The sequence below is a fragment of the Peromyscus maniculatus genome, chromosome 23 (genome assembly GCF_049852395.1).
Source record: "Peromyscus maniculatus bairdii isolate BWxNUB_F1_BW_parent chromosome 23, HU_Pman_BW_mat_3.1, whole genome shotgun sequence".
In the NCBI taxonomy this organism is placed as follows: domain Eukaryota; kingdom Metazoa; phylum Chordata; class Mammalia; order Rodentia; family Cricetidae; genus Peromyscus; species Peromyscus maniculatus.
In genome coordinates this window covers 3,872,819-3,897,500 of record NC_134874.1, presented here as the reverse complement: position 1 = coordinate 3,897,500, position 24,682 = coordinate 3,872,819, and the positions used below count along the sequence as shown (strand labels likewise).

At 56.7% G+C, this 24,682-nt stretch overlaps 1 long non-coding RNA gene across 1 annotated transcript in view; it reads right to left on the bottom strand.

Moving 5' to 3' along the window:
- The window catches only part of LOC143270619 (uncharacterized), a 155,378-nt gene extending 143,909 nt beyond the window's left edge, over positions 1 to 11,469 (bottom strand). The window contains exons 1-2 of the long non-coding RNA XR_013047845.1: positions 9,392 to 11,469; positions 7,471 to 9,328 (exon numbers count right to left, since the gene is read on the bottom strand). This is a non-coding gene — a long non-coding RNA (uncharacterized LOC143270619). The remainder of the gene's footprint in view (positions 1 to 7,470; positions 9,329 to 9,391) is intronic.
- Between the last annotated feature and the right edge of the window lie 13,213 nt (positions 11,470 to 24,682).

The following is a 24,682-nucleotide window of genomic DNA, read 5'->3' as shown; positions in this document are numbered from 1 at the left end:
CCTTCCTTCCTTCCTTCCTTCCTTCCTTCCTTCCTTCCTTCCTTTTTTGACAGTGTTTCTCTGCGTAGCCTTGGCTGTCCTGGAACTCACGCTGTAGACCAGGCTGGCCTCAAACTCACAGAGATCCACTTGCCTCTGCCTCCTCAGTGCTGGGGCCACCACATCAAGCCCCCTTTATGGTTTCTATGCTGTGATAAACACCATGATCAAAGCACTTTGGGGCGAAAGGGTTTATTTGGCTTGCATATCTGGATCACAGGCCATGGAGGAACACTCTGACTGGCTTGTTCTCACATGGATCAGCCTGCTTTCTTAAAGAGTTTAGGGCCACCCGCCCAAGGGTGTCACCACCCGCAGTGGACTGGCTTCTCCCACAATGATCATCACTCAAGGGAACGTCCCACAGACTCGCCTACCGGCTGATCTTATGGAGGCATTTTCTCAATCGATGTCCCTCTTCCCAGATGACCCTAGCTGGTGTTTAGTTAACAACCTAACCAAGACACCTCCTTCTCTTCCGTCAGCTGCAGATCCTCCCCATGATGGGTTCCGCCTGATAAACGCAGTGCGGCTGCCTAGCTGCTATGGTGACTTTGTGGCGGACTGAGGCTCACTGTTGAGGTCCAGCCCTGCTAGAGAGGATGACACCGTGTGTCACCAGCCCAGGAAAACTCAGAATGCAAGTTCAGTTCCTACTGGGTGGGTGGATGCGTCATTTTCACCCCATCTCCAGGGTTAAGAAGTGGAGCCAATCATTACTATCTGCGAACCTGAAATGATTTCTGTTCCTGATTACCAAGAGTTAAGTATGTGGCAGAAAAAAAGTTAATACCCCCAAACAGAGTAGCTTAAACTATCAAGGCCTTTGTTTGCCAAGATAACCTGGTAGAGGATTGTTCTAGATGGTAGTAGTGTAGTGGTGTCTCCTGTCTTTGTGTCCTGCTATCTCTAGGGTTGTAGGCAATGACTCCCCTCATGGTAACGAGGTGGCTGCCGCTGCTCCGAGACTCTCATCCAGTGCTCAAAACCAGGAAGGGCAGCCTGGAATGGGGAAGCCCTTTCTCCCCATGTGCCTTTCTCACTGGAAGAGCTGGGAAGGCCACATGCTCTTAGGTCTTGGTTCAGATCTGAGTAATGCATAGAGCAGCATGAAGGGCTTAGACAACGCTTTCTGTGTGCTTGCTCACGTAGAGGCCAGAGGTCAAGTATTACTCTGGCTGGGTTTCACGTCTCCCGGAGGAGGGCGCCTCACCCGAGGAGCTGTCCAGATTTCTTTGGCTGACGGGGGAGGGCCCGCTTAGATTGTGGACACACTTCCCGGCAGCTGGGCAGACAGAAGGGTGTGTCAGAAGGTGGGTCACTCCCTTGTGCTCTCTCGACCTTCCTCTGGTCCCCAGGTGGATGCACCCTGCTGCTGGTTCCTTTGCTGACATCGGGAACCACAGGGTCCAGGCTCCTGTCGTGGACTGAGGACTGAATGGGAACTCCCAGAAGCTGCGCCTGCAGACACTGAGGGATCCATTAGCACCGCACTACCACGGAGAGGTTGGAATGTTGCAGGTCCAGAGGCTTCATTACCTCGCCCTGGGCGAGTTCTAGCCCTCTGGAACTGCCCATTCCTTGCTCGCCTCTGTCAGAACTAACATCGCGTGACTAATAGGTAGAAATCCTTTGGAATCTAGTAACTTAGCTGATGGCTGGCTTCCACCAACCCCAATGTATTTTAAACTTGCCTTGGTGTATGACTTTCTTTGTCCTGTAAAACCACAAATATTCATGAAACGGCTTCCACATTGGAACGTGGAATTCGGGGCAATCTAAACCTGTGTTTCCAGGCCATGATTTCTCAAAATGCTCCAGAATAAAATATCTCTTTTCCCTTTAAGATTAGATCTAGCCAGGAGGTGATGGTGCATGCCTTTAATCCCAGCCCTCAGGAGGCAGAGGCAGGTGGAACTCTGTGAGTTTGAGGCCGGCCTGGGCTACAGAGTGAGTTCCAGGACAGCCAGGGCCACATGGAGAAACTGTTTTGGAAAAACAAAACAAAAAACTAGCAAGTATTTTAGCTGGGCAGTGGTGGCTTATGCCTTAAATCCCAGCACTGGAGAGACAGAGGCAGGTGGATCTCTGTGAGTTTGAGGCCAGCCTGATCTACAAAGAGTTCCAGGACAGCCAGGACTGTTAAACAGAGAAGCTCTGTCTTTAAAAAAAAAAAAAAAAAAAAAAAAGCAACAACAACAAAAAAAAAACAAAAACCCCCAAACAAACCCACTAACTAACTAAATAACTAAACAAAATTTGAAAAGTAAATAAGATGAGAGCTGCAGTTTTTATGTCAACAAGACCAGCAGCTCTCCAGGGACCTCCGGGGTTTTGCCGCCATATTTTCTGCTGAGGCACGACGTAGCCCTGTGGACTGAGGAGCTCCAGGGTTATTGGTTTTTCCAATAGAGACAGTTACTGTGGGACTCCGGATGCTGAAGCCTCGAGGACCAAGCGACTACCAAGTCTCAGCCTTTAAGGTGTGACTGGGCTGTTGTTGTATTTTAATGTAAGACGGCCCAATAAATTCATATATATTTATTAGTTATGTTTATTAGCACAGTTTATTAACTGGAAGGGAACCCATGGCATCGAAGCACACTATGGCTTTTCTATCTGAGGGGGTAGGGAAAAGACACTACGCACTGTCTTGATGATTTCCGTCAGACCTTTTTCTTTATTCTTCTTTTGTATTCTGATTCTGTATTCTTATCCCTATCCAGAAATGCCCCTCTGTCTCTCTTGATGTTTCCCCTCTAACTCTCTCATCCTTGATGTTTTCCTTTAACTCTTTTTAACTCTGTCTTGATTCTTTCCCTTACAGCTTATATACTCCAGCAATCTTTCAGGTGATATAACAATTACAATGTGGTTACATTCTGTTTTTCAAGGGAATGATTACAATGAACACAAGTAAAAACCAACATATTTTCCACATCCCTTACATGATTAAACATTTCACGTATTACAGGTGAAAACAAATTATCCCATGAACCCACATACACTCATACCCAAGCTACTAGTTTTATAGTGTGTAAGCAAGCAAGATGCTTTTTTTTTTGGTTTTTCGAGACAGGGTTTCTCTTTGTAGCTTTGCGCCTTTCCTGGAACTCACTTGGTAGCCCAGGCTGCCCTCAAACTCACAGAGATCCTCCTGCCTCTGCCTCCCGAGTGCTGGGATTAAAGGTGTGCGCCGCCGCCGCCGCCGCCGCCGCCGCCGCCGCCGCCGCCGCCGCCGCCGCCGCCGCCGCCGCCACCCGGCTGCAAGATGCTCTTTTACTGGCAGACTGTGTCTTGTGGTTACAAAGAAAGGACTGATCGCTTTGTTACTTACCTTGAAAGGTAATCTCATAAGGAATCATAAAGGAATCACAAACCTAAACTCGTATACATGAAAAACAGTCAGCTCTGCTCCCCACACCCGTGGGGATCCACACCGTGCCAGATCCCAGAGAAAGATGGCAGCCGCAAACATGCGAGGGCAGAGCAGAAGCAAAAGGCATTCCGGGGTCTGTGGTCTCGGGGCCTCTGGTGTCTGTGGTCTCGGGGCCTTGTCTGTCGGAGGAGATTCACCCATCAGGGATTCGCCTCTTGATGGGCTGACGCCCTGAAGTAAACTGCCATCTGCTGCTCCTCTGACATGGCCGTGGCGTGAGGAGAAGGGCGCTGGTCCTGCGGGGGCGATCAGTACGCTGCTTCTTGAGCCCTCTGTGAGGGCAGCCCAAGTTTCTGTTTTGGGTACTTTGTAGAGGGAGGGGACCAACCACTACTCCACAGAACAGTGGGAACCAGTGATTTCTACTTCCCTCCCCCACCTCCTCTGCTGTTGCCCCGGCAACAGTACCATCACGGACCCTGCTGTCTCTCAAGGACAATGGTGTCTCTTTCACTTTCCCGCTTCTTTGTTAGAAACTGTTTGCTTTTCTCCCCCAAGGCAAGACTTGGATTTCCAGGGAGCTTTCTCAACTTTCTCCTTCCTCACATCTGAGGCCCCAGGGCCCTTTCCTTAGGCCCTGGGGCATGACTAGTCAATAACAAAGGCTTGTCCAGGGGGGGCTTGGAAAGGGAAGGTGTCCTCAACTGTGTGGGGACCAGGTCCCCTTCTGCCAGGTTTCTTTCTGATCCCAGGCCCACCATGGGAGCCATTTGCCTCTGGGGACCCACATGAGTCCTTACAGGCTGACCACAATTGTGTCCTTTTGCACGTCTGGGTCCCACTGGCCATAGGGAGGTGGGTAGAGGCAGTGTGCCGTGTGCACAGCTTTGAATGTGGGCTGATGTGGGTTTGAATCCTGCCTCCGACCCACAGGAAGCCAGTTCCCTGTGCAAAGCTTTCAGCCCAGTAGAGGAACTTGGAGGACGTGAGTGACTGTGACCAGCAGGACCCCCCCCACCCCCACCCCGTTCCACACCTTAGAGTTACTTTGTTTTCTAGGAGCCGAGCTGGGCCTTAGGAGGTGGCCTTGACGTGGGTAGGCACAGGTGTGCACCCTCTTGTCTGGCACCGAGTCACTCACCTTGGACTGAGGGGTCCACAGCTGTCTGCCTGGTCCCTTACACTGAGTCCCCTGCATTCCAGCCATTGTGGAGCTGTGTGTGGAGGGGTAGGACTGGGATGGCTGAGCGACGGGAACCATCTGTCAGGAAGAGGAGAAAGTAACCACAATGATCTCCTCCATTGCAGCTGCAAAGGGTGGCCGCTCCCTGGGCATGCTCACTTTTCTGGGCATCGTGCACAAGCCCCCGGAGTAGTCAACACATGCAGCTTATTAGGCAAAATAAGTTGGGAAACATGAGCTGGACTCAGCTCTAACAGCAAAGGCCCACGCCAGGGCTGTGTTCCACCATGTCCCGCACTCTCTCCGTCTCTCACGCTCCTTCCACCTCATCTCCTGCCACGTTTCATGGGGCTTGGAGGAGGTGATGCCTGGTTATCCTCTTTCACTTAAGGGTGAACACTGGGCTACCCGGCCACAGCAGTGGTCCTTACTCTGAACACTTGATGAGTCCATCCGTCTAGGCAGTCACCCCTTCCCACTGTGAAGGAGGCTCAGCTCATGACGGGCTGAGGGCAGCAGTAACCTGTGGGTATCAGTTGGCAATTTTGGCAGGCACATCACATCACACCCTTTTATTTTCATTTTTTTAAAGACAGGGTTTATGTATCCACAGCTGGCCTAGAACTCTCTATGTAGCTCAGGCTGGTCTTGAATCATGGTGATCGTTCTGACTCAGACTCCTGGGATTACAAACATGTGCAACCATGCCCAGGTATATCACAGCCACTTACTAAGATGTCGTAGTGTCTCCACGATAGGGACTACCACCTTCTCAACAACAATTCCCGCCCTGCCCCTCTGACTTGCAGTACAGATGTGGGTTCCTCCTGGTGCGGTCAGCCTTAATTCCCATGAGAAAATGGTTGGTTGTCCCTGTAACAGTGACACCACTGTTGCGTTAGCTGGTGCAGCTTGTGTATGTTTGGAGTGTGGCATGTAGGATCCACGACTAAGCAGGACTTTGGTGGACACTCTGCCCTGGTAGCCTGTATGGTGCCTTCCGGTACTAGGAAAGCCCATCATCCAGGGAGGGGTTTCCATTTCAGTGACAGGCTGACATCTCTGAGTCCTGCAGCCACTTGAGGATATGTGTGATTAGCCATGGCTGAAGCTGTGGGGGAGTCTCTCTCCTCTCTCTCTCTCTCTCTCTCTCTCTCTCTCTCTCTCTCTCTCTCTCTCTCTCTCTCTCTCTCTCTTTTGTTTGTCCTGGATCTCGCTCTGTAGACCAGGCTGGCCTTGAACTCACAGAGATCCACCTGCCTCTGCCTCCCGAGTGCTGGGATTAAAGGTGTGCGCCATCACCGCCCGGCTAATGTGGGGGATTCTTGTCAGGTGGTGCCGTGTGTCTTCAACAGAGCCTTACTATCGAGTTCTGGTACCCAGCAAACAGCGGTGGCAATAGCCTGTGGTGTTCTGGGGGCCTTGGGTGCCTTGCTGGCCAATGGTTGATGAGAAAGTATCCCACCCACCCCGGTACGGGGGTTTTCACTGAATAAGCCTGTGGCTTCTGGGAGTCTTTCCACCATGGTGGGGCACCTTTGTTCAATTACTTTAGCTACTGCGTTAACAACCCATTCTCCCTCTCCATTACCTCAGTGGTAGGTCACCTCACCTGTCGCCTGCTGGCATGGAAGTGCTTCCAGGGGGCTATGCAGTACCCACACAGGGCGCATCTTCATGTCCCACTTACAGACAGGGGTCCTGTACCAGTGCTGTAACCGGACACGCAGATTCTCACATTCGCCTCTGTCTTCTGTTTACGGCGGCTGTAATCGGGAGCAGACCTCCCTCACATGCCTGGACTGTGTACAGAGCATCAGGACATTTCACAGGAATGCCAGAAGCCTTGGCTGCTTTCCGGCTTACATGGCTTCATCCGTGGCCAGACGTTGTATGAACCCAGGGAATGGCCTCCGTGGTACCTGAGGGCAGTCTGGATTTCAGTGAGGACACCTGTTTCTTGGTTCCCTGGAGGACTTAGTGGGCTGTGGGTTGCCACACGGGAAACTCCCAGGGGCCTCTGACTCACACTGGATTCTGTCGTACGTGCCTGTGTACATCGGCTGTCCTCACTGCGGCTGACCCTGCACTTACCCTTTTCTGTGAGGCCATCCACAGTGGTTCCGAGTACAGCCTCGCTGTTACTATGGCTGTCACAGGCCAGGTCTCATGAGTCGGCTCTATCCACGCCGCTCACAGGGGGCTCCTTCCTCCCGTCTCCAGCCACATGGCGTCCATGCTCTGAATTGCTGCGGCCCCTCACTCTGTCTCGTCCCTTGCTTATGCCATTACTGTGGCAGGCTGTTACAGGACAGACAGGCTGTTACAGGACAGACAGCATCCCTTCCAGCGTCTTCTCCGGTTTAATTAAACAGGGAGGCTCAGGGGCTTGAAAGGACATTGGTTCTAGCACAGCAGTCCACATGCCATGGGCAGCAGGGCTGCAGAACCACATGTTTCTGTACACGTGTTTGATTTTGTGCTGCCACAGGAAGAGGCGTGGCCAGATGATGCTCCGTGCAAAAACGTGGCTTTTATTGCCATGGAGCTGGGGACGGGTTCCGCCCACTGCTGTGTTCTCACACTGTATAATTGATTTCTGTGGCTAGCCATGACTGGGATCAAAACCCCACTGGGTTGTCTTCTCACTTTCTTCCTGCCTTAGCCCTCGGGGCTTCCAGTAACTTCCAGCACACAAGGGCACACATCTGTCTTTCCCATCCTACAGGGACCTTAGTGGGCTCAAAAGCCTCCTAAAAGTTTCAGTCCCTTTCCTACAACAGACCCCTTCCTCCCACTTTAAAAAAAAAATCAAGTTATAGAAGTGAGGACAACTTGAGCGAGGCAGGGTATGAAAATACTCCGGGACTCCCAGGGGGATCCCAGACACCTGCAGCTGTTTGCATTCACAGGCACAGACTGTTGTAAAATCCGCTTAGTAACCTTGTTGGGTTATTGTCACACTGCGATAGTCCCTGAGCTCTGCAGCTAGCCGGGCTCTCCCGCCTTGTGTGGACTGTGTTCTCACCCTTATTCCTTAGGTGCACCCGGGTCTCCTTCAGATGCTAAGCCCCGCCCCCCATCTCTCTTTGGTATGTGTGGGCTTATGTGTTCATGTAGTGTGTATACACTTGGGAGTGGGGGTTCTCACGTATGAACTTGGGTGTGAGGCCGAAAGTCAACATTAGGTATCTCCTTCCGTCACTTGTCCCCCTCCAGGAAGCTCAACAGCCTTGAGACCTCATTCATCGACTACAGTTCCTAAAGAACAGCCTAACAGCGGGTGAGGCCGGGAGGCTCCACCAGGTGGTGAGGGTTGACACAGGGAGGCACGTCCACCTTACGCCTCCAGATGCGCTGTGCAGGGAGGATCCAACCTTCTCCGGGCATTGAATCTAATGGCAGTCACATGGCAGATCTACACGGGGAGTGTCTGCAGAGGACCTGGCCCAGCGTCTTCCAACATGTCAAGGTCATGAATGACAAGGAAACACAAAGGGACCATTCTAGCTGGAAGAGGACTCATGGCATCCATAGCTGAACCCAGGGCCTCTGCTTATTCCGCAGAGGGCGTCGTTGGGGGTACTGGGCAGCAGAAGGTCTGCAGGTTCCCAAACTAGAGAATGTTGATCTTAAATTCTCGGTTTTGACGTGTACACTCTCGATGTTGACGCGTTACGGCACAGGGGAAGGCGTTCTTAGGAAATGTACGTTGATATATCAGTGGGGAGAGGGTTACTATCAGGCCTGAAAAATGACGCTGGCTGCTGTGCCTCTCATAGCTGTGGGTGTGGACATCTATCCACCGACTCATCTACTGTCTCCCTATGGCTCGATGTCCTTGAAGCGATTGAGAGCAATTACATTTATGTTTTATACGTAAAAACCATATATCTCAATCCTGAGCTCCAATATGTGTCACCCTCCGAGGCCAAGATGACTTTGCTGACGTGGCTGAGCCGACGATGCTGAGGCCAGGAGAGCATGCAGGGCTGTCCATGGGCCTGAGGAATCCCGTGCTTCCTCAGCAGAAAGAGGGTCGGGTGGGCCAGTCCTGGATGGTGCAGGGTCACGGGATGATGCAGGCAGGGAGGGAGCGTTGATAATCTCAGAGCTCAGCCTTGACGATGAAGGAAGCTGCCTGGGCCAGGGCTTGTGGGTGACCTCAGAGGCAGGTCACCCATCACAGGAATCAGCCTGAGGGCACCTTGATCTCCGCTCTCTGCCAAGGTCACACTCTTTGACTCCAAAGCTGGAAGAAGAATCATGCGTGGTTGAAAGCTGCGATATTGGTTGTCACACGTCAGCCATGGGAAATGGGCACTCCACCTCTGAATGTGTTGGTGCATGCACACACATATTTGGGGGAAGAGGGTGATCAAACTGAGGTGATAGAATATTCGTGTTTGAGGAATCGGCACAGATGCCCTCAGAAGTCTGTGGACTCCATTTTCAATGTAATTCTGGAATTATCTCAGGGGAAAAGAGAAAGAATAACACAACAGTCAGGGCGGACATGTGTATGTGTGTATGCTGTGTGTGTGTGTGTGTGTGTGTCCTGTGTGTGAATGTGTCCTGTGTGTGTATGTGTGTATGTATGTGTGTCCTGTGTGTGTATATGTGTGTGTGTCCTGTGTGTGTATGTGTGTATGCCATGTGTATGTGAGTGTGTATGTGTGTGTCCTGTATGTGTATGTGTGTGTGTATACTGTCTGTGTATGTGTGTCCTGTGTGTGTATGTGTGTGTGTGTGCCGTGTGTGTGTGTGTGTGTGTGTGTGAGTGTGTATACTGTGTGTGTGTGTGTGTGTGTGTGAGTGTGTATACTGTGTGTGTGTGTTTGCTGGTGTGTGTGTGTATGTATGCCATGTGTATGTGAGCGTGTATGTGTGTGTGTCCTGTATGTGTATGTGTGTGTGTGTGTCCTGTGTGTGTGTATGCCATGTGTATGTGAGTGTGCATGTGTGTGTGTCCTCCTCCACAGAGACAGCGCCTTCGCCACTGTCATTTTGGGAGTTTTCTTACCTGGAAGGTGCTCGCCCAGCACCGTGTATCTTCATGAGAACCTTAAGAGTACACGCTACCTGTAACTCCAGCTCCAGGGGATCTGACAGCCTCTCTGGGCCTCCACAGGCACTGTACACACAGCATACACACCGTACATATGGCGCGCACGCGTGCACACACACACACACACACACACACATACACACACACACACACCTCAGTTGGCAAAATGCCCGATGTGTGACAGTGGGGAGCAAGTGTGACCCCAGAACCCATGTAAAAAGGCCGAGGTTACAGGTTCTAACCCAGCTCCGGGGAAGTGTCGTGTCACCAGCCTGCCGGGCCTAACTGGCAAGCCCCAGGTCCCCATGAGAGACCCTGCCTTGAAAACTCACCACTGGCCTGTGACCTCTGGCTTCCACACGGGAGTGTGTGTGAGTCCACTCACATGGCTACACCCACGGGGTGGCAGTAGCAGCTCTCGGTAACTGATTAGGTGTGACTCACAGGCCACACACTCCAGACCTCCTAAAGGGACACCCTGGGACAGGATCATCTGCATCAGGTTGTAACAAGGCCCCCTGGGTTCGGGCACCATGTGCCGCTGCCTTCGAGGGCTCCTTCCGGGAGCAGGCATCGCTGCGAGCCATTCCTGCATTATTTATGAGTTTTCATTAATACGCAGATTTCTGCCAGTTGATTGGCTTGCCCGGCATGGTTCCGCGGGTTCATAAATCAGCGGCCGCTGAGCTATCTTGTTTAGCAATTCTCCAGCCATGGGCGTTCTGTGATGAGATCAGAAAACCCTCCGCAGAGCGTGATGCAGCAGGATGGCTGCCATCTGCCCGGGACTCCCACTGCCTGGAGCTCCTTGGAGGCCCGGGGGCGGGGGGGGGGGGGGGGGGGGGGGGGGGGGAGGGCATGGCTAAGTGGACCTGGCATCCTGGGTCTCCGGGTAGGAGGGTGAAGTCTGGGCGTCAACTGGGAGCCAAGTGACCTCCCTACCCAGGTCCCGTCTGGGAGGCAGAGATGGGACAATCTCCAGGCGGGACAATCTCCAGGCGTCAGTGTATAGGGCCCGTTGTCTGGTTTCCCTGGGGAACAGGCCTTTATGATGCAGGCAAAGTCACACAGGGCTGTCTCTTCTGCGGAACTCTTTCTGAGGCAGATAGCCAGCTACAGGACCTTTTGTCTTACATCGGAGGTGACATTATGGGGGTGTCACTAGTTCCTCTTTGACTACTGATGTTTTGGGGACAGTGGAGCGGATTATGTGGCCGTGCACCCAGGCAAACATTTCTTCTCAAGTGGGTGTGGCGAGGCTGAGGAAATGTTCACCATCAGCATTTAATAACTGCTCATGAATCTCCGTCCCTCATCAGACTGCGGTCTGGGAGGCAGGGGCCGGTCTGTCTCCTTCACAGTTGTATCCCCCGCACGGACGCAGCACACCGTGTGAAATAATCGTGGCTAGATCGTGACTCCTGATAAAAACGCCACCTCGGAGTCTTGGAAATCGAATTTCTCCAGGTTATGGTGTCTAGCAAATTCCGCTCTACGTCTCCCACCATCTTTCAGAAAGGCGATGAGAAGTTTTTGCCTTGTGCGCGGGTCCCTCAGCATCTAGCGGCGGCCTCTATCAGCTGGAGCCGGTCCATTTAGCAAGATCATAGCTTCCTTAATTAGACTTATCAAGCGAAGGCAAAGCCATGTCTTCCCAGGTGTTCCCAATTAACTCAAGGGCACCTCCAGTCGCCTCTGGCTCCCCCTGGTCCGGGATCCTGCCTGGGAGCATTGTGGAAGAAATGTAATTATATTCTGGCCACGCGGACCGAGAGATCTGAGATCTGAGTCAGCTTGTTCCTTTGTTTACCCCACGCAGAGTCCTAGGGAAGTGTCCTGGGGTGGGGTGGGGTGGGGCACACAGCGGGAGCGGACTCAAGACCTAAGTCCCCAACACCGGCCTTCTCATTGCCTCTGTTTGACAATTATAGCCGTGGACTTGATTTGATTTCGATCAGATTGGCGTTTGAAGGGGGGAACCTTTTATCTGCCCTACAGGCCCCTCTCACGGGCAGCTCGCCCACGTCCCTGCAAGCCACGCTCCACCCTCACCCAGGACAGTCTTAAGGTGCAGATTGGTTCCTCTTCTGTTTATCCTCTCCTGTGGCTCCCATTTCTTTAGATAAAACCCTAGCTTGTGTGTGTGTGTGTGTGTGTGTGTGTGTGTGTGTGTGTGTGTGTGTGTGTGTATGTGTGTGTGTGTGTGTGTGTGTGTGTGTGTGTGTGTGTTCTCACGCGCACGCCAGTGGACTCAGGACTGGCTGGAGGTCAACATGGCATGTCTTCCTTTACTGCTCTCCATCTTACTGAGACAGGATCTTCCTTGAACTCGAGCTCACTGTCTTAACTACACTGGATGTCCCCAAGAATGGTTTGTCTCTGCTCCCCGGCTTCAGGGATACAGACATGAGTGGTTGTGACTGGCTTTTACGTGGGCGCTGGGGAGCTTGGATGCTCTGGTTTATGCAGCAAGTGTTTTACCCACAGAGACGTTGCCCCAGCCGGGGATGTACCTCAACTGGTAGAGTGCTTGCCTGGCATGCAGGAAGCCCGGGTTTGATCCCCAACGCTGCATGAACTGGGTATTGCAGTTCAAACTTGCCATCTCAACACTAGGGACGGGGAGGCAGGATGATCTGAAGTTCAAAGTCATCCTTGGCTACATAGTGAGTTCAAGGATAGCCTGGGCTACAAGGAACTCTATCTTAAAATAAGTCATTAAGAAATTGAAGCTGGATGTTTATATCTGGGCAGGCTTCAGTTGCAGGCGGACAATCTGGCCATCTGTGGTGACTCCAGCAAGGGTGACAAGATTCTCCCAGGGATTCAGAGGGCTCTCAGGCTGTTGCAGTGTGGTGGTTTGAATAAGAACGGTCCCCATAGGTTCATACATTTGAATGAATGGTCCCCAGGGAGTAGAACTGTTAGAGAAGATTAGAAGGATTAGGAGGTGTGGCCTTGTGGGAGGGAGTGTATCACTCCCATTCCAGGCTCCGGGTCTGCCTGCCTGCTCCCTCCCTCTGCCTGTGGATCAGGAGGTAGCTCTCAGCTACTGCTCCAGTACCATTCTCCTGCCTTGATGATAACAGACTAAACCTCTGAAATGGTAAGCCAGCCCACAATTACATTCTTTCTTTTATAAGAGTTGCCTTGGTCATGATGTCCCTTCACAGTGACAGAACACTGACTGAGACAGGCAGGAGGAAAGCAACGGAGAACTTATGGACAGCAACCCACACAAGGATGGTGGGTGGCATTCTTGTCTCAACCTGCCATCTGAGAAATGGTGACCTCAGCACCCAATTCTTTGCAGCTGGCTTCCCTCTGAAGACCACACTGCTGCTGTTCGGTATCTAATGGGAGGGGGATGCATGAAATTATCCAAGTGAGGATCAGACAGTTGGATCCCCACCCTCAGCTCCAGCCTGAGGTCATTCTTCCAAGTCCTCTCCCAAGGGCATTGTCACTTCCTTTGACTCCACGCTAGTCTTGTCTCGTTCAAGGACACCGTTTCCTCCCGATTTATAACAGCATCAGCTGTTTTCTTAGGTCTGTGGTGTGTTCTGAGTCACATACTTTGGGAAACCTATATTAGTTGCTCAACAAATCAACCTCAAAGCTGGTTACTTAAAGCAACAGTGGGCATATGGAATGTCATTGCTTCCATGGGTTGGGATTCAGGAGTGGCTTACGCAGCTGGGTTGGGATTGGAGCACAGTGAAGATGTAGGCCTGAGCTGCAGTCACCCGAAGATTGGATGGACTGGAGGACCAGCTTCCAGGAGGCTCATTCCAGGGTGGCGCTGGCTGGGGGCAGCCCTCAGCTCCTGACCCCAGGTGCTTCTCCAGGGAATCGCTCCAGGGCTTACACAGTAGGCGGCTGAGTTCCTCTGAGGGTCAGCCAAGACACATGAGGTAGAGGCTTCCATTGAAAAAAAGATGATCGCATTTTAGAAGTCACAGGCTGCCATTTCTGCTAGTGGTCATTCAGGTTAGCCTGGTCATAAAATAGGAGAGGGCTGGTGAGGGTCACCCTAGAGGGGGACAGCAGTTTGAATCCTGGCCTCTGATGACTCATGTTTCTCCCACAGACACAACCCCTTGGTGTAGACCAAGCTGGTCACAAACTGGCTGTGATCCTCCTGCCTCTGCGCCCAAGTGCTAATTATAGGCGTGTGCTGTCATGTCAGCCTGGGCGGTCTCAGAACCAAAGCTGGTTACTGGATTGAAGTTACACCCAGCAGCAGGGCTGGCACAGCCAGGAGGCCGCTGGGTGGAACCCCTCAGAAAGGGAGGGGTGGGGACAGAGACCTGGGGGTGGGGGACAGGAGCATGGCAAGCTCAAATCCACTGGGCACCAGTTGACAGTTATTTTGTTTTTGTTTTAACTGGTGCTCAAGGCTGGAAAATAAACATAAAGGCTCTTGGCTTCTGGCCTTGGGTTCTGGCTTTCTGCCCATTCCTCCTTCTCTGTGAAGGTGTCCCGCATCTGCCCACCAGATGCTCTCAGCCACTTTCTTCCCACTGAGCACTCAGGAATCTAAATCTTCTATATTTCCTTCCCATCTCTCCCCCCATTCCTCCTCCCCCATTCCTCCTCCCCCATTCCTCCTCCCCCATTCCTCCTCCTCCCCATCCCTCCCCCATCCCTCCTCCCCCATTCCTCCTCCCCCAATCCTCCTCTTCCCCCATCCCTCCTCCACCATTCCTCCTCCTCCCCCATTCCTCCTCCCCATCCCTCCTCCTCCCCCATCCCTACTCCCCCATTCCTACTCCTCCCCCATTCCTCCTCCTCCCCATTCCTCCTCCTCCCTATTCCTCCTCCTCCCCCATTCCTCCTCCTCCCCCATTCCTCCTCCTCCCCCATTCCTCCTCCTCCCCATTCCTCCTCCTCCCCATTCCTCCTCCTCCCCATTCCTCCTCCCCCATTCCTCCTCCTCCCCCATTCCTCCTCCTCCCCATCCCTCCTCCTCCCCCATTCCTCCTCCTCCCCATCCCTCCCCCATCCCTCCTCCCCCATTCCTCCTCCCCCAATCCTCCTCTTCCCCCATCCCTCCTCCACCATTCCTCCTCCTCCCCCATTCCTCCTCCCCATCCCTCCTCCTCCCCCATCCCTACTCCCCCATTCCTACTCCTCCCCCATTCCTCCTCCTCCCCATTCCTCCTCCTCCCTATTCCTCCTCCTCCCCCATTCCTCCTCCTCCCCCATTCCTCCTCCTCCCCCATTCCTCCTCCTCCCCATTCCTCCTCCTCCCCATTCCTCCTCCTCCCCCATTCCTCCTCCTCCCCCATTCCTCCTCCTCCCCATTCCTCCTCCTCCCCATTCCTCCTCCTCCCCCATTCCTCCTCCTCCCCATTCTCCTCCTCCCCCATTCCTCCTCCTCCCATTCCTCCTCCCCCATTCCTCCTCCTGCCCCATTCCTCCTCCTCCCCATCCCTCCTCCTCCCATTCCTCCTCCTCCCCCATTCCTCCTCCCCATCCCTCCTCCCCCATTCCTCCTCCTCCCCCATTCCTCCTCCCCATTCCTGCTCCTCCCCCATTCCTCCTCCTCCCCATTCCTCCTCCTCCCCATTCCTCCTCTTCCCTCATTCCTCCTCCCCCACTCCTCCTCCTACCCTCCTCCTCCTCCCCATTCCTCCTCCTCCCCATTCCTCCTCCCCCATTCCTCCTCCTCCCCATTCCTCCTCCTCCCCCATTCCTCCTCCTCCCCCATTCCTCCTCCTCCCCATTCCTCCTCCTCCCCCATTCCTCCTCCCCCATTCCTCCTCCCCCATCCCTCCTCCTCCCATCCCTCCTCCCCCATTCCTCCTCCTCCCCCATTCCTCCTCCTCCCCCCACTCCTCCTCCTCCCATTCCACCTCCTCCCCATTCTTCCTCCTCCCCATCCCTCCTCCTCCCCATTCCTCCTCCTCCCCATTCCTCCTCCTCCCCCATTCCTCCTCCTCCCCATTCCTCCTCCTCCCCCATTCCTCCTCCTCCCCATTCCTCCTCCTCCCCCAATCCTCCTCCCTCATTCCTCCTCCTCCCCCATTCCTCCTCCCCATTCCTCCTCCTCCCCCACTCCTCCTCCTCCCCATTCCTCCTCCTCCCATTCCTCCTCCCCCATTCCTCCTCCTCCCCCATTCCTCCTCCTCCCCCATTCCTCCTCCTCCCATTCCTCCTCCCCCATTCCTCCTCCTCCCCATTCCTCCTCCTCCCCCATTCTTCCTCCCCCATTCCTCCTCCTCCCCCATTCCTCCTCCTCCCCCATTCCTCCTCCCCACTCCTCCTCCTCCCCACTCCTCCTCCTCCCATTCCTCCCCCTCCCCCATTCCTCCTCCCCCATCCCTCCTCCTCCCCCATTCCTCCTCCTCCCCATTCCTCCTCCCCATCCCTCCTCCTCCCCATTCCTCCTCCTCCCCATTCCTCCTCCTCCCATTCCTCCTCCTCCCCCATTCCTCCTCCTCCCCTATTCCTCCTCCTCCCCATCCCTCCTCCTCCCCATCCCTCCTCCCCCATTCCTCCTCCCCATTCCTCCTCCCCATTCCTCCTCCTCCCCCATTCCTCCTCCCCATCCCTCCTCCTCCCCCATTCCTCCTCCTCCCCATCCCTCCTCGTCCCCCATTCCTCCTCCTCCCCATCCCTCCTCCTCCCCATTCCTCCTCCTCCCATTCCTCCTCCCCCATTCCTCCTCCCCATTCCTCCTCCCCATTCCTCCTCCTCCCCCATTCCTCCTCCTCCCCATCCCTCCTCGTCCCCCATTCCTCCTCCTCCCCATCCCTCCTCCTCCCCATTCCTCCTCCCCCATTCCTCCTCCTCCCCATCCCTCCTCGTCCCCCATTCCTCCTCCTCCCCATCCCTCCTCGTCCCCCATTCCTCCTCCTCCCCATTCCTCCTCCCCCATTCCTCCTCCTCCCCCATTCCTCCTCCTCCCCATCCCTCCTCCTCCCCCATTCCTCCTCCTCCCATTCCTCCTCCTCCCCATCCCTCCTCCTCCCCCATCCCTCCTCCTCCCCCATCCCTCCTCCTCCCCCATTCCTCCTCCTCCCCATTCCTCCTCCCCATCACTCCTCCTCCCCATTCCTCCTCCTCCCCCATTCCTCCTCCTCCCATTCCTCCTCCTCCCCCATTCCTCCTCCTCCCCCATTCCTCCTCCTCCCCATCCCTCCTCCTCCCCATCCCTTCACCTCCCATTCCTCCTCCCCCAATCCTCCTCCTCCATTCCTCCTCCTCCCCCATTCCTCCTCCCCATCCCTCCTCCTCCCCCATTCCTCCTCCTCCCCATCCCTCCTCGTCCCCCATTCCTCCTCCTCCCCATCCCTCCTCCTCCCCATTCCTCCTCCCCCATTCCTCCTCCTCCCCCATTCCTCCTCCTCCCCCATTCCTCCTCCTCCCCCATTCCTCCTCCTCCCCCATTCCTCCTCCTCCCCATCCCTCCTCCTCCCTCATTCCTCCTCCTCCCCCATTCCTCCTCCTCCCCCATTCCTCCTCCCCATTCCTCCTCCTCCCCCATTCCTCCTCCCCATTCCTCCTCCTCCCCATCCCTCCTCCTCCCCATCCCTCCTCGTCCCCCATTCCTCCTCCTCCCCATCCCTCCTCCTCCCCATTCCTCCTCCCCATTCCTCCTCCCCCATTCCTCCTCCTCCCCCATCCCTCCTCCTCCCATTCCTCCTCCTCCCCATTCCTCCTCCCCCATTCCTCCTCCTCCCCCATTCCTCCTCCTCCCCCATTCCTCCTCCTCCCATTCCTCCTCCCCCATTCCTCCTCCCCATTCCTCCTCCTCCCCATTCCTCCTCCTCCCCCATTCCTCCTCTCCATTCCTCCTCCTCCCCCATTCCTCCTCCTCCCCATCCCTCCTCGTCCCCCATTCCTCCTCTTCCCCCATCCCTCCTCCACCATCCCTACTCCCCCATTCCTCCTCCTCCCCCATTCCTCCTCCTCCCCATCCCTCCTCCTCCCCCATCCCTACTCCCCCATTCCTACTCCTCCCCCATTCCTCCTCCTCCCCCATTCCTCCTCCCCATTCCTCCTCCCCCATTCCTCCTCCTCCCCATTCCTCCTCCTCCCCCATTCCTCCTCCCCATTCCTCCTCCTCCCCATTACTCCTCTTCCCTCATTCCTCCTCCCCCACTCCTCCTCCTACCATCCTCCTCCTCCCCATTCCTCCTCCTCCCCATTCCTCCTCCCCCATTCCTCCTCCTCCCCATTCCTCCTCCTCCCCCATTCCTCCTCCTCCCCCATTCGTCCTCCTCCCCATTCCTCCTCCTCCCCATTCCTCCTCCTCCCCCATTCCTCCTCCCCATTCCTCCTCCTCCCCCATTCCTCCTCCCCATTCCTCCTCCTCCCCATTCCTCCTCTTCCCTCATTCCTCCTCCCCCACTCCTCCTCCTACCCTCCTCCTCCTCCCCATTCCTCCTCCTCCCCATTCCTCCTCCCCCATTCCGCCTCCTCCCCATTCCTCCTCCTCCCCCATTCCTCCTCCTCCCCCATTCCTCCTCCTCCCCATTCCTCCTCCTCCCCATTCCTCCTCCTCCCCCATTCCTCCTCCTCCCCCATTCCTCCTCCTCCCCCATTCCTCCTCCTCCCCATTCCTCCTCCTCCCCATTCCTCCTCCTCCCCCATTCCTCCTTCTCCCCCATTCCTCCTCCTCCCCATTCCTCCTCCTCCCCATTCCTCCTCCTCCCCCATTCCTCCTCCTCCCCATTCCTCCTCCCCCATTCCTCCTCCTCCCATTCCTCCTCCCCCATTCCTCCTCCTGCCCCATTCCTCCTCCTCCCCATCCCTCCTCCTCCCATTCCTCCTCCTCCCCCATTCCTCCTCCCCATCCCTCCTCCCCCATTCCTCCTCCTCCCCCATTCCTCCTCCCCATTCCTGCTCCTCCCCCATTCCTCCTCCTCCCCATTCCTCCTCCTCCCCATTCATCCTCCTCCCCCATTCCTCCTCCTCCACCACTCCTCCTCCTCCCCCATTACTCCCCCTCCCCCATTCCTCCTCCCCATTCCTCCTCCTCCCCCATTCCTCCTCCCCACTCCTCCTCCTCCCCCACTCCTCCTCCTCCCCATTCCTCCTCCCCCATTCCTCCTCCCCATCCCTCCTCCTCCCCCATTCCTCCTCCCCACTCCTCCTCCTCCCCCACTCTTCCTCCTCCCCATTCCTCCTCCCCCATTCCTCCTCCCCATCCCTCCTCCTCCCCCATTCCTCCTCCCCATTCCTCCTCCTCCCCCATTCCTCCTCCCCACTCCTCCTCCTCCCCCACTCCTCCTCCTCCCCCATTCCTCCTCCTCCCCATTCCTCCTCCCCATCCCTCCTCCTCCCCATTCCTCCTCCTCCCCCATTCCTCCTCCTCCCATTCCTCCTCCTCCCCCATTCCTCCTCCTCCCCCATTCCTCCTCCTCCCCATCCCTCCTCCTCCCCATCCCTTCACCTCCCATTCCTCCTCCCCCAATCCTCCTCCTCCATTCCTCCTCCTCCCCCATTCCTCCTCCCCATCCCTCCTCCTCCCCCATTCCTCCTCCTCCCCCATTCCTCCTCCCCATTCCTCCTCCCCATTCCTCCTCCTCCCCCATTCCTCCTCCTCCCCATCCCTCCTCGTCCCCCATTCCTCCTCCTCCCCATCCCTCCTCCTCCCCATTCCTCCTCCCCCATTCCTCCTCCTCCCCATCCCTCCTCGTCCCCCATTCCTCCTCCTCCCCATCCCTCCTCGTCCCCCATTCCTCCTCCTCCCCCATTCCTCCTCCTCCCCATCCCTCCTCCTCCCCCATTCCTCCTCCTCCCATTCCTCCTCCTCCCCATCCCTCCTCCTCCCCCATCCCTCCTCCTCCCCCATTCCTCCTCCTCCCCCATTCCTCCTCCTCCCCATTCCTCCTCCTCCCCCATTCCTCCTCCTCCCCATCCCTCCTCCTCCCCCATTCCTCCTCCTCCCCCATTCCTCCTCCTCCCCATCCCTCCTCCTCCCCATTCCTCCTCCTCCCCCATTCCTCCTCCTCCCATTCCTCCTCCTCCCCATCCCTCCTCCTCCCCCATTCCTCCTCCTCCCCATCCCTCCTCCTCCCCATCCCTCCTCCTCCCCCATTCCTCCTCCTCCCCCATTCCTCCTCCTCCCCCATTCCTCCTCCTCCCCATTCCTCCTCCTCCCCCATTCCTCCTCCTCCCCATCCCTCCTCCTCCCCCATCCCTCCTCCTCCCCCATTCCTCCTCCTCCCCCATTCCTCATCCTCCCCATCCCTCCTCCTCCCTCATTCCTCCTCCTCCCCCATTCCTCCTCCTCCCCCATTCCTCCTCCCCATTCCTCCTCCTCCCCCATTCCTCCTCCCCATTCCTCCTCCTCCCCATCCCTCCTCCTCCCCATCCCTCCTCGTCCCCCATTCCTCCTCCTCCCCATCCCTCCTCCTCCCCATTCCTCCTCCCCATTCCTCCTCCCCCATTCCTCCTCCTCCCCCATCCCTCCTCCTCCCATTCCTCCTCCTCCCCATTCCTCCTCCCCCATTCCTCCTCCTCCCCATCCCTCCTCGTCCCCCATTCCTCCTCCTCCCCCATTCCTCCTCCTCCCATTCCTCCTCCCCCATTCCTCCTCCCCATCCCTCCTCCTCCCCCATCCCTACTCCCCCATTCCTACTCCTCCCCCATTCCTCCTCCTCCCCCATTCCTCCTCCCCCATTCCTCCTCCTCCCCATTCCTCCTCCTCCCCATTCCTCCTCCTCCCCCATTCCTCCTCCCCATTCCTCCTCCTCTCCATTCCTCCTCTTCCCTCATTCCTCCTCCCCCACTCCTCCTCCTACCCTCCTCCTCCTCCCCATTCCTCCTCCTCCCCATTCCTCCTCCCCCATTCCTCCTCCTCCCCATTCCTCCTCCTCCCCCATTCCTCCTCCTCCCCCATTCCTCCTCCTCCCCATTCCTCCTCCTCCCCATTCCTCCTCCTCCCCCATTCCTCCTCCCCATTCCTCCTCCTCCCCATTCCTCCTCTTCCCTCATTCCTCCTCCCCCACTCCTCCTCCTACCCTCCTCCTCCTCCCCATTCCTCCTCCTCCCCATTCCTCCTCCCCCATTCCTCCTCCTCCCCATTCCTCCTCCTCCCCCATTCCTCCTCCTCCCCCATTCCTCCCCCTCCCCATTACTCCTCCTCCTCATTCCTCCTCCTCCCCCATTCCTCCTCCTCCCCCATTCCTCCTCCTCCCCCATTCCTCCTCCTCCCCATTCCTCCTCCTCCCCATTCCTCCTCCTCCCCCATTCCTCCTCCTCCCCCATTCCTCCTCCTCCCCATTCCTCCTCCTCCCCATTCCTCCTCCTCCCCCATTCCTCCTCCTCCCCATTCCTCCTCCCCCATTCCTCCTCCTCCCATTCCTCCTCCCCCATTCCTCCTCCTGCCCCATTCCTCCTCCTCCCCATCCCTCCTCCTCCCATTCCTCCTCCTCCCCCATTCCTCCTCCCCATCCCTCCTCCCCCATTCCTCCTCCTCCCCCATTCCTCCTCCTCCCCCATTCCTCCTCCTCCCCATTCCTCCTCCTCCCCATCCCTCCTCGTCCCCCATTCCTCCTCCTCCCCATCCCTCCTCCTCCCCATTCCTCCTCCCCCATTCCTCCTCCTCCCCATCCCTCCTCGTCCCCCATTCCTCCTCCTCCCCATCCCTCCTCGTCCCCCATTCCTCCTCCTCCCCATTCCTCCTCCTCCCCCATTCCTCCTCCCCCATTCCTCCTCCCCCATTCCTCCTCCCCATCCCTCCTCGTCCCCCATTCCTCTTCCTCCCCATCCCTCCTCCTCCCCATTCCTCCTCCTCCCCCATTCCACCTCCTCCCCCATTCCTCCTCCTCCCCCATTCCTCCTCCTCCCCCATTCCTCCTCCTCCCCATTCCTCCTCCTCCCCCATTCCTCCCCCTCCCCATCCCTCCTCCTCCCCCATTCCTCCTCCCCCATTCCTCCTCCCCCATTCCACCTCCTCCCCCATTCCTCCTCCTCCCCCATTCCTCCTCCTCCCCCATTCCTCCTCCTCCCCATTCCTCCTCCTCCCCATTCCTCCTCCTCCCCATTCCTCCTCCTCCCCATTCCTCCTCCTCCCCATTCCTCCTCCTCCCCATTCCTCCTCCTCCCCCATTCCTCCTCTCCATTCCTCCTCCTCCCCCATTCCTCCTCCTCCCCATCCCTCCTCGTCCCCCATTCCTCCTCCTCCCCCATTCCTCCTCCTCCCATTCCTCTTCCCCCATTCCTCCTCCCCATTCCTCCTCCCCATTCCTCCTCCTCCCCCATTCCTCCTCCTCCCCATCCCTCCTCGTCCCCCATTCCTCCTCCTCCCCCATTCCTCCTCCTCCCCATCCCTCCTCCTCCCCCATTCCTCCTCCTCCCCCATTCCTCCTCCCCATCCCTCCTCGTCCCCCATTCCTCCTCCTCCCCATTCCTCCTCCTCCCCCATTCCTCCTCCCCCATTCCTCCTCCCCCATTCCTCCTCCCCCATTCCTCCTCCCCATCCCTCCTCGTCCCCCATTCCTCTTCCTCCCCATCCCTCCTCCTCCCCATTCCTCCTCCTCCCCCATTCCTCCTCCTCCCCCATTCCTCCTCCTCCCCATTCCTCCTCCTCCCCATCCCTCCTCGTCCCCCATTCCTCTTCCTCCCCATCCCTCCTCCTCCCCATTCCTCCTCCTCCCCATTCCTCCTCCTCCCCATCCCTCCTCCTCCCCATTCCACCTCCTCCCCCATTCCTCCTCCTCCCCCATTCCTCCTCCTCCCCCATTCCTCCTCCTCCCCATTCCTCCTCCTCCCCATTCCTCCTCCTCCCCATTCCTCCTCCTCCCCATTCCTCCTCCTCCCCATTCCTCCTCCTCCCCATTCCTCCTCCTCCCCATTCCTCCTCCTCCCCCATCCCTCCTCCTCCCCATCCCTCCTCCCCCATTCCTCCTCCCCCACTCCTCCTCCCCATTCCTCCTCCTCCTCCCATTCCTCCTCCTCCCCATTCCTCCTCGTCCCCCATTCCTCCTCCTCCCCCATTCCTCCTCCTCCCATTCCTCCTCCCCCATTCCTCCTCCCCCATTCCTCCTCCCCCATTCCACCTCCTCCCCCATTCCTCCTCCTCCCATTCCTCCTCCTCCCCCATTCCACCTCCTCCCCCATTCCTCCTCCTCCCCATCCCTCCTCCTCCCCCATTCCTCCTCCTCCCCATTCCTCCTCCTCCCCCATTCCTCCTCCCCATTCCTCCTCCTCCCCATCCCTCCTCCTCCCATTCCTCCTCCCCATTCCTCCTCCTCCCCATTCCTCCTCCCATTCCTCCTCCTCCCCCATTCCTCCTCCTCCCATTCCTCCTCCTCCCCCATTCCTCCTCCTCCCCATCCCTCCTCCTCCCCATTTCCCTTCTCTTTTTCTTCCCCTTCAACTTCTCCCCCTCTGTTCCTTTCAGTCAATATCTCACTGCAGAACCCATGTTCGATTCCAATTTTCAGTCCTCCTGCCTCAGCTCTCCCATTACTGGGATTCCAGAGAAGATACGCACCACTAAGTAAACATTCTCTTCTCAGCATGTTTTTAACTCCCGTCTGTCTCAGCCCAGGCTCCCTGAGCCTCTGCCCATACACCTATGTGTGTGAACCTTGGTGGGGCTCATCATGGGGTGAGAGCCACACAGATCTATCGACATGAGCTCTTCCTGACTTGGGGTTCTCACAGGGAACCCCAAAGCAGCAGATGTCAGTAACTGTTATAATTAATAAAAGCTGTGTGGTTTGGCCAATTGGTGGCTGGGCACACCATGAGTCTTTAGGAGTCATCAGTAGAGATTTTTACACACACCCCAACGTGGTCTTCACGCTCACTTTCCTGACAGTGCCCAGGACTGGGTACATTTCCAGAGGCGATGTCTGTTACCGTAAGCAACAGAAGGGAGCCAGTGCCACCCTCAACCCTGCCAGGATGCCTGTGGATCACCCACACGCTGCCTCGTGTTACATCAACTTGACACAAGCTGGGGTCACTGGAGAGAAGAGAGCTTCAGTTGAGAAAATGTCCCCACAAGATCAGGCTGTGGGCAAGTCTGTAGGGCACTTTCTTAATTAGTGACTGATGGAGGAGGGCCCAGCCCACAGTGGGTGGAGCCATCCTTGGGTCCTGGGTTCTATAAGAAAGCAGGCTGAGCAAGCCATGGGGAACAAGCCAGTAAGCAGCACCCCTCCATGGCCTCTGCATCAGCTCCTGCCCCTGGTTCCTGCCCTGTTTTGAGTTCCTGTCCTGACTTCATCTAATGATGGACTGTGATCTGGAAGTGTAAGCCAGATTAACCCTTTCCTCCCCAACTTGCTTTTGGGTTATGGGGTTTCAACGAAGCAATAGTAACCCTAAGACAGCCCAGTAGTCACTTTCCCCATTATCAAGGTGGAGTGTCGCTGTCTGCCTCCCCTTTCCTGCAACTTTTACACACACACACACACACACACACACACACACACACACACTCGCACACACACACACACTCGCACAGCTATGAACTGATGTTTCTGTAAGTCACAAGATCACAAAATCCACTCTCACCACGTGTTGTCAGAATTTCACAACACAGTTCTCCTGCCCACAACCCCCCACTGCCCACATCCCCACACCGCCCACCGCCCCCACACCGCCCACCCCCCCACTGCCACCCCTCCGCCCCCTCCGCCAACCCCCCCCGCCCACTCCGCCTACCGCCCCCCCACCCTCCCCCCGAACCCCCCACTGCCCCTCCACCGCCCCCTCACCGCCCACCCCCCCTCACCGCCCACCGCCCCCCCTCACCGCCCACCCCCCCTCACCGCCCACCGCCCCCCCTCACCGCCCACCCCCCCTCACCGCCCACCGCCCCCCCCCCCGCCCACCCCTCACCGCCCCCCGCCCACCCTCACCGCCCACCGCCCCCTCACTGCCCACAATGCCTCCCCATCGCCCACACAGCCCCAGGAATTACCATCTTATTTTCATCTGTAAAAGAAGGTCAGAGAGGTAAGACCCTGAGTGGACAGCCTGGGATTGGACCTGTTTAGCTCCAGGGTTCTGTCCTTTGGTGACAAGTTCCATAGGTAGAATG